Below are 8,060 nucleotides of genomic sequence, written 5' to 3' on the forward strand. Positions count from 1 at the left end.
ATCAACAACCTGAATCTGTCTATCTGGACTTTAATCAATGAAAATATGATCCAAACAATTAATCTGAAATGACTTGAACTTTATTTTTCTTTTTTAAATATTAAATTAGTTGAAAATAATAAATATAATATCAACTATTAGTTTTTAAGTAACTTGAAAAGATTATGAAATATGAAATATCCTCTCTCTTTTTCACTCTTGTATTTCTAACTTTTTTATAATTTTGATTTATTTCAAGATCCTTGGGGATTATAAAAAAAGTAAAGATAAATTTTTATTAGTATAAATAAATTCAATTTTCACAATTATACATAATACATAAAATATTTCATTATTATTTTGCCCTTTATTATTCATTCTTTCCAAATATATAGAAACAAAGAAATTAAAAAAAAGTGAAAAAATAACTTTAAAAACAAAAAATAATCTATAAAGTACACAAATAGTTAATAACAAAGCTAGTTCTAAACCTACTCTTAAACATATTACACTTTTTTTTTTCACTTTTTAGTAAATATTAGATATGATTGACTTTATAAGTTATAACCGTAATTTATATGAATTACTAATAATAACAATCAACGAATTGCTTTTAAAAAAAGTAAAAAATCAACAAATAAAAAATTCAAATTTAAATATCAAATCAATCAAATCATTAAAATTTTATTGAAGGAATAAAATTTTGATATATGATATAAACCAATTAATAAATTAAAATATAAGACCCACTATGAATGAGTACTTCGTCCGATAGACCAATTCATGTAATAATAATAATTGCTTATGAACTTATACTCTGTTAACGCGAGAGGTTCATGAATTATTTTAAAAAATTCTATTTTTCCTTTGATTTAGGAAAGAGGGATTATTCGTAAGTATATGTCAACCATTAAATTAAATGCTTGGATACTAAAGAGCTCCATTTAATTTCACTTACTCTCTCTCTCTTTTTTTTTTAACATTAATTTATATCTCTCTTTCTTTTTTATCTAGGTTTGACAGCGGCAACACTATCAAATTAATCAGAGATATGTCTATCGAGGAGAGAGAGAACTTTGGGTTTGATGTACAGAGCATAGACTGGGAGCATTACTTCTTAAACATTCATATTCCAGGTTTAAGAAGACATGTCATGAAGGAACCCCACAACCTTTGTTTCAACAGAACAGATGAAAATTCTTAACCCAATCCATCTAAGATGACATCGATTAAGCTATCATTTGAAATTCCAGCCAGTAGTTCCATAATGATATTCTTGCTTTACATTTGATACCTCATATGTTTCTATTTTTCCTATATCAATAAATACAAAAGACATATCTCTAGCTTTACATTTGATCGATACTTCATATATACATGTTTCACTCTTTCCTATTTCATCAAATACGAGAAAACCCTATAAACAATATCAGACATTCAGATGTCAAGAGGAAGAACAGCAATGAATTCCTTGAGACAAAAAATGTAAATGATCTGCTGACATGGGTAACCTGCTTCTAAGTTAATATGTCAACTTACATGAGTAGAAATGGTGCTATGCTAAAGTCCTCTCACACGGTTACATACCTCTATAACACCACAACGCTCCAACATGTTACTACTGTTAGCAGCATACTGCTTCTTTCGGACATCAATCCAATCAGGATTTGTGTAGTTCCATGGTAAGTAAAATCCACCCCAACAAGTGAACAAAATGCTGCAGTCTTCTATCCCCGTGCATTGTGCGAGTCAATATCATATAATAATGTACAATGCTTAAACAATTAAATTAAGACAATATATGTTTAATGGTAATGCATATTGATCACCAACATCAGGCAACCATTGTCCAACTCCCTCAGCTCAAGGTGTTGCGTGGATATAAAATTACAGGTTCCCACAGATCAGTTATCAGCAAAAGATCTCAAATTACTATTCGAAGCAGGAATATCATAAACCTGATGCACTAAATTATTTGTTGCTCTTTCTAATGTCATGTATCAGGTACCTTCAATACTGCTATATTTGGCAAGCTCCACCAAGTTCATGACTTTTCTCAACTTTGGTAGCTACTATAACCTGTAAATAATGATCATAATTCATCGCACAGTGTTTACCAAAGGAGAATAAAAAAATATAAATTTCAGCAATTATTGAGATTGCATAGCATTTTTAATGATCATTATATAACTATAGCATATACAAAAGTTATTTTCAACAGTTACATTTCATGTAAAGGTAATACAATAATCAGATGCAACAACATCTGGAAATGTTCATTGTAATCGGTAAGGATACAGAAGACTGCATAAACAACAGAAACCAGATAATTATGCCACTCAAGCCATAAAAAGTTCAATACATCCACGATAAGTCCTGCCGGAATGATATAGATCTAGCAGCTCCATGTATAGATCTTTCAGAAATTTGCGGACAATCCTCAACAGCCAATAAGTCCAGTTTGTACGAACCTACAAGAGTTTTGAATCCATCATCAGTAATCCCTAAACATTTGCTCAGCGCCAAACAGAGAGGTGGGAAACTGGCTTACAAGCTGCAGCCCCTCATCACTTATTTCTCATTCACAAGTCCAAGGTTCTAGATGCTGAGCTGAGCATAGAGCTTCCATCCCAACATCATTAAAGGAATAGACATGGTCAAGAGCAAGTTCCCGAACTGGGCAATTTTGGATCACACTAGAAATTCCACTTAAAGTAAATGACGAAAATGAAGGAAACTCTCCATCGGAGAAAGATATCCTCACCGTTTCAAGCATCAAACAGTTTTGAGCAATGGCTTTGACTCTCATCAGTTAATCTTAATGGATTGTTCATCAGTAAGGCAATGAAAAATCAGAAGGAACTCGGAGGGATATAGATCGGAGATTACTAGATTTTTGTGCTAAGCTTACAATGTCAGAGTCTCTTACGCCAACACACATGTCCAAGTGAATCTTCTCCAAGTTCTGGCACTTCCCTAAAACACAAGCCAGCCCTCTTCCAGGGCTGATGATGCAATTTACCAAGCTCAGCTCTTCCATATTTTACATGGGATCCACTGCCTTTGCCATCGATCTACAGCCAACCGGTCATAAACTTTCATATAGCGGTAATTAGCATCCACCTCAAATTGCAACCGTTTTAGCTTTTGCCAACTTGGTCCTAACTTTATTAAATCACCCCCCAATTGCTCTACAATTTTAATTGATAGATCTTCAGTGTTTCAAGCTTGCCAAGATATTCCAACCACTCAACACTGGTAACATTCAGGCAGCGGATAAGATGGAGAACAGTGAGGTTTTTGCAGCCTACAACAAGGGACAGTATCCCACACCCAGTAATTCTTGGGGTAAAGTTCAGCTTCAAGGCTGAAAGCTTGGAGCAAGAAGCCAAGTAACGAAGACCCATATCAGTGATGAATGTGCAATAGCTTAGAGTGAGATCAATTAGTGAAGGGCAGTTGCCAGAAAGAATCAAGAGCCCTTGGTCATCCATTTGTTTGCCCAGTTTGGACATCCAACCGGAGTAAGTGATTTCTACTTTTGTTAAGTTGGGAAACCTATTGCAGAGGGAAGTCAAAGCTTCATTTGCAGGGTCTAATCCGCAACCAACTCGAAGAGAAATTCTCTGTTCTTTATCCAGTTCATAAAGGCGTTTACACGCTAAGGAAACAGAGTTCCTGTCTACAGTTTTCCTAACCCAGCCTAAAATCTCCCAAACTAACTGGTCTGGTAACTCATCCATTGCAAAGCAGATATCCTTCGCCTCAATGGAGGCACATTGACAAAAACCTAATAGTCAAGCAGGAAAAAAAAATCAAAATTTAGTTCTTAAAAACAAGAAAAATAGCACAATCAGATCACAGAAATTTCACAAATGTTGCAACACATATATCTCCATAAAATTTTGCACATAAGCAAAAATTCTTCAACGCAACAAGTAGTAGACAACAAATTACAGAATGCCCTTAATTAAATAAATTCTAGATATATAATTCGAAACATATAAAAGCCTAAGAGACTGGGATTCAAATTTTAAGTACGATAAAATTTGACTAAACTTAAAAAGGGACATCCTAGCTGGAAATCAGATGAGCCTACCTAACTAAGATGTTCTTAACAACCTCAAAGGGAAAATGTTTTCATTTCAAAGTTTCATAAGGAACAGATGATATTCAGTAACGTATAATGTAAACAAATCAAACAAACCGTAACGGGTGGAGAAAAAAAAAACACACGATCTGATAAACGAGGCACCGATTTCAGGAAAAAATCAGCAGAACCCATATTATCAATTATTTCCCAGAAAAGAAATTAAACGAAATTTTGTTGTAAAGGTGGAAAATCCACTTAATTTACCAACCTACATGAATTATTGAATGCTGACTCACAAACAAATCTGGAAAACCCGGATAAGAATTCGCTTTAACAGGCAAAGAATAACAGATTCGAAAAGAAGAATTAGAGAAAGACTTTGATGATTTCAAGTTTTACGTGGAGGGAATTAGATCAGAAATGATTTTGATGAAACTGAGTGATGTTTGAAATGTTGGAAACTCAGTTTTGTTAAGGAACGTTTCTTTTGTTCAGGTTTTCTACTTGTAATTGCAAAGTTCAAATTTGCCTTTGCGGCGGCTTCGCCGGTTGTCGGTTGCTGGCGATCAATAATGCTGCAATATTACAGAAATATCCATGTAAAATTATTTGTATTACTTTTTCCCCAAATTCTAACCTTAAATTTTGATCCAGAAGAAAAGAGTACCCTTAAATCCTAATTTATATTATAAAATAATATATGATATTTATGTCTAACCATACACAACCACATACTTTGTAAATTAATCAAATGATTGCATCAGATTATATATATATATAATTCAAATTTAATATTAAAAATTATTATTTATTATCAAATTTAAATAATAAATATTTTAAAATTACTATCAAAATTCGTAAAAGATATTACTTTGTTATTACTAATGACAATTGAATATATTTTTTTGCATAAACTTATGGATTGACTCAATCCATAACGAAGTTTAACATCAGTGAATTGTACTAAGTGAATTTTATATGAAATTTCAAATAAAATACTTACGATTAAATAAAATTATTATTATCCTATGCACACAGATGAAATCTAAAAAATTTAGAAGCTAGTTTCTACATTATCTTGTACTCATTTAATATATTGATAACTCATGTTTAAAAAATTAAGTATAATAATTAGATAACTCACCTTTTGTTTTATAAGTTATGTTTAAAAGTAAATATATGATTATTATTTTTATTATTTTTTTTCTTTTGAGAGGAAATATTAAAAATATTAGTGCTTACATACAAATGTAAACAGTTTTGTTTAGAAAAAATTTTAAAGCATAAAAATATAACTCCTTTTTAAGAATGAAAGATCTTATTTTTATATACAACATTTATATTAGAATTATTAATTATTGTAATCATTTGTTCATTTTTATGGTTATTGTTCTAGTGTTTACTGTTTGCTTAATAATGCTTTAAAATATTAAAAGTAAATAACATGAATAATATTACAACAACCAAACAAAATCATAGAAGTACTCCTTCTATTCCATTTTCTCTATCCATCTTTTTTACCTTTGCATAAAATATTTTTATTTTTTAAATTTTAATTAAAATTATATGAAAATTTATTAATTTTTAAAATAGACACTCTATTTCAAAAATACAACCATCCTTAACAAATATTATATAAAAATTAAAATACTTTTTTTTATTAATTTAAAAAATTATTAATATGTTTTTTCAAAAAAATAAAAAAAATGAGGAGCACCAATTGCCAAGAAAGGGGAGCACCTATGCTCCCATGGGAAGTCTGATCGGGACTTCCAAGAGAGCACTAGGTGCTCACCGCGGATTGAGCTCCCAGGGGAGCTCCAGTGCTTCACATGGGGAGTTTTTTTTTTAATTAATTAAAAATAAAAAATATAATAATTATTATACTAATTAATTAAAAGTAAAATTATTTTTTATTTTTGAAATATCAGCAAGTACATAAAAATATTAATAGTTGGATCTACGTGTCTAATGAAAAATATTTTATTAAAATGAAATATTTATTTTAAAAATTAATAAATTTTTATGTAATTTCGATTAAAATTTAAAAAAGTAAATATATTTTTTTTCTTTTTTTTATATGTTTCAACATTATTTTTTTTCCTTTGAACATATGATACTATTCTTTTCTACATTCAAAATTTATTTTTACCTGTTCTTTTTTTTTTCTTTTTGACGCTAGAAAGTATAGAAATATAAATTTTATAAAATAATTTAAAATTTTTAAGATAAATACACTTGAATCAATTTTTTTTAAAATTTCGTTAAAATAAAATAAAGACAAAAAATAAGATGAAAAGAATAGGAAAATAGGATAAAGTAAATCTAAATAGAGGATATTAGATGCAAAATTTAAAAAATATAAAGTGGATTTTATAAATTGTGGCAGCAAAAAATAATTTGACAGTGTTTTGTTAAACAAACGGCCAAAGGATACAAGTGATCATTTTTAATGAAAGTGTCAAATGGTGTGAGGACATTTTTGTCTTTTTAAATATGTAAGATTACGTTAAAAATATCATAGAATGGGACGGGTTGCCTGCAAAAATATCTTGCAGCTACTTCATTGTGCTCTTACCGTTATATTTTATTAAAAATATAATGTTAGTTTTTAAAATTATTCTCATATATTAAAATGCTAGTTTATCTGCACTTGTATGTTTATGTAATATTTTTTTAAAAAAAATCTTAACGCTTTGCAAAATAAAATAATAAAATGTCAATACAATATAATATACTAATTTCAAGTTTCCCATATGTAATAACTTTTAAATAATTCGAGCCTAACTAAATAAAAATGAAAGTAGTAGTGACATGCTAACAACAATACCAACCATTTACTTTAGACAAGTAAATAATAACATCACGAAAACAAGATCTAAATACTTTAATAAAGATGTAATATTAGAACTTAACACTTATCTGTGTTGAAGTTCGCATAGATGTTATATAACATTCTTCCACTATTATATAATAATTAAAGGTTCGAATATAAGAGCTGTGAAGTTCTAATAGGTAAGGTCCTTTGTCTGCTGGAATAACTAAATTGCTCTAAATAAAGTCATCAAGCAAATCTTTAACATAATTTTCTTCAAATGATCTGAAATTTAGAAGAGGTAATTAGTCTATGTCATCCATAGAGCATGGAGCAATTGTTGCCTTTTCAGAGTCTTTGTTCTCCACTGCATCAATTAATGACTCAACTCTTTCCATTATTTTCCAAGTATAGTGGACAATTGATTAAACAGAAAGAAATACTTGAATTTCAATTTCATGTTGACTTACCTAAATCTATTTATTTCAAAAATTAAGCTCATATGTGACATATTTATTGGCATTATTCAAACCAAAATGAATCACTTATGGTGACGGAGGATAATGGATAAGGGATTGAAACATTAGATTTTTTTATAAAATGAAAATTCAAAAATTAAGAAAAAAAATACTATTTTAATAATTTTTAAACTTTGGATTGCAAACTGGAGTCTCCATTTCAAAATATCAAAGTGAACCACAGAGCTATTATCTAGCATGATTTTTCTATGCCACAAGGCTTACACAGAGTTTGCTAAAAGCCCCCTTTTTTTTTCCCTAGGGAACTAGCAATTTTTTAAACAAATTCATAAGAATCTTAGGGTGTGTTAATTTGCCCTGATAAATGGTTTCAAATGAAGATTTTTACAGAAATATTGAATTTGAATGTCTCTATCTCACATTTTAAGGATCACCCTTAAGCATCACTGATGATTTCAAGTACTGCTTTAACTATCACATTGTTGTTCCTTTTATGTGTTTAGTGGATTGCTGCAACAAATTTCATTTTTCTGTTTAACGTGCCATTGTTGGTGTCGAATCTGGTAAGGGGAAAAGAATGATAAAATTGGATTATGTTTATCTCCTTGGAAATGCCAGGTCTGTTTGTGTTCCATTTAGCAGGAGTTGGAAGGCTAGATTTCTACTTTAATTTTAACCATTAAACCTTCCATAT

At 29.6% G+C, this 8,060-nt stretch overlaps 1 pseudogene across 1 annotated transcript; it reads right to left on the bottom strand.

Moving 5' to 3' along the window:
* Window positions 1–2,120: 2,120 nt before the first annotated feature.
* On the bottom strand, window positions 2,121–4,613 carry LOC110408910 (F-box/LRR-repeat protein 14 pseudogene; annotated as a pseudogene). Its single transcript, XR_016350755.1, has 2 exons — window positions 4,341–4,613; window positions 2,121–3,769 (listed from the first exon to the last, which is right to left on the bottom strand). The product of XR_016350755.1 is annotated as an F-box/LRR-repeat protein 14 pseudogene (transcript).
* Window positions 4,614–8,060: the final 3,447 nt, after the last annotated feature.

This window comes from Theobroma umbraticum, unplaced genomic scaffold, assembly GCF_002168275.2.
Source record: "Theobroma umbraticum cultivar Fairchild unplaced genomic scaffold, ASM216827v3 scaffold_44.0, whole genome shotgun sequence".
In the NCBI taxonomy this organism is placed as follows: Eukaryota; Viridiplantae; Streptophyta; class Magnoliopsida; order Malvales; family Malvaceae; genus Theobroma; species Theobroma umbraticum.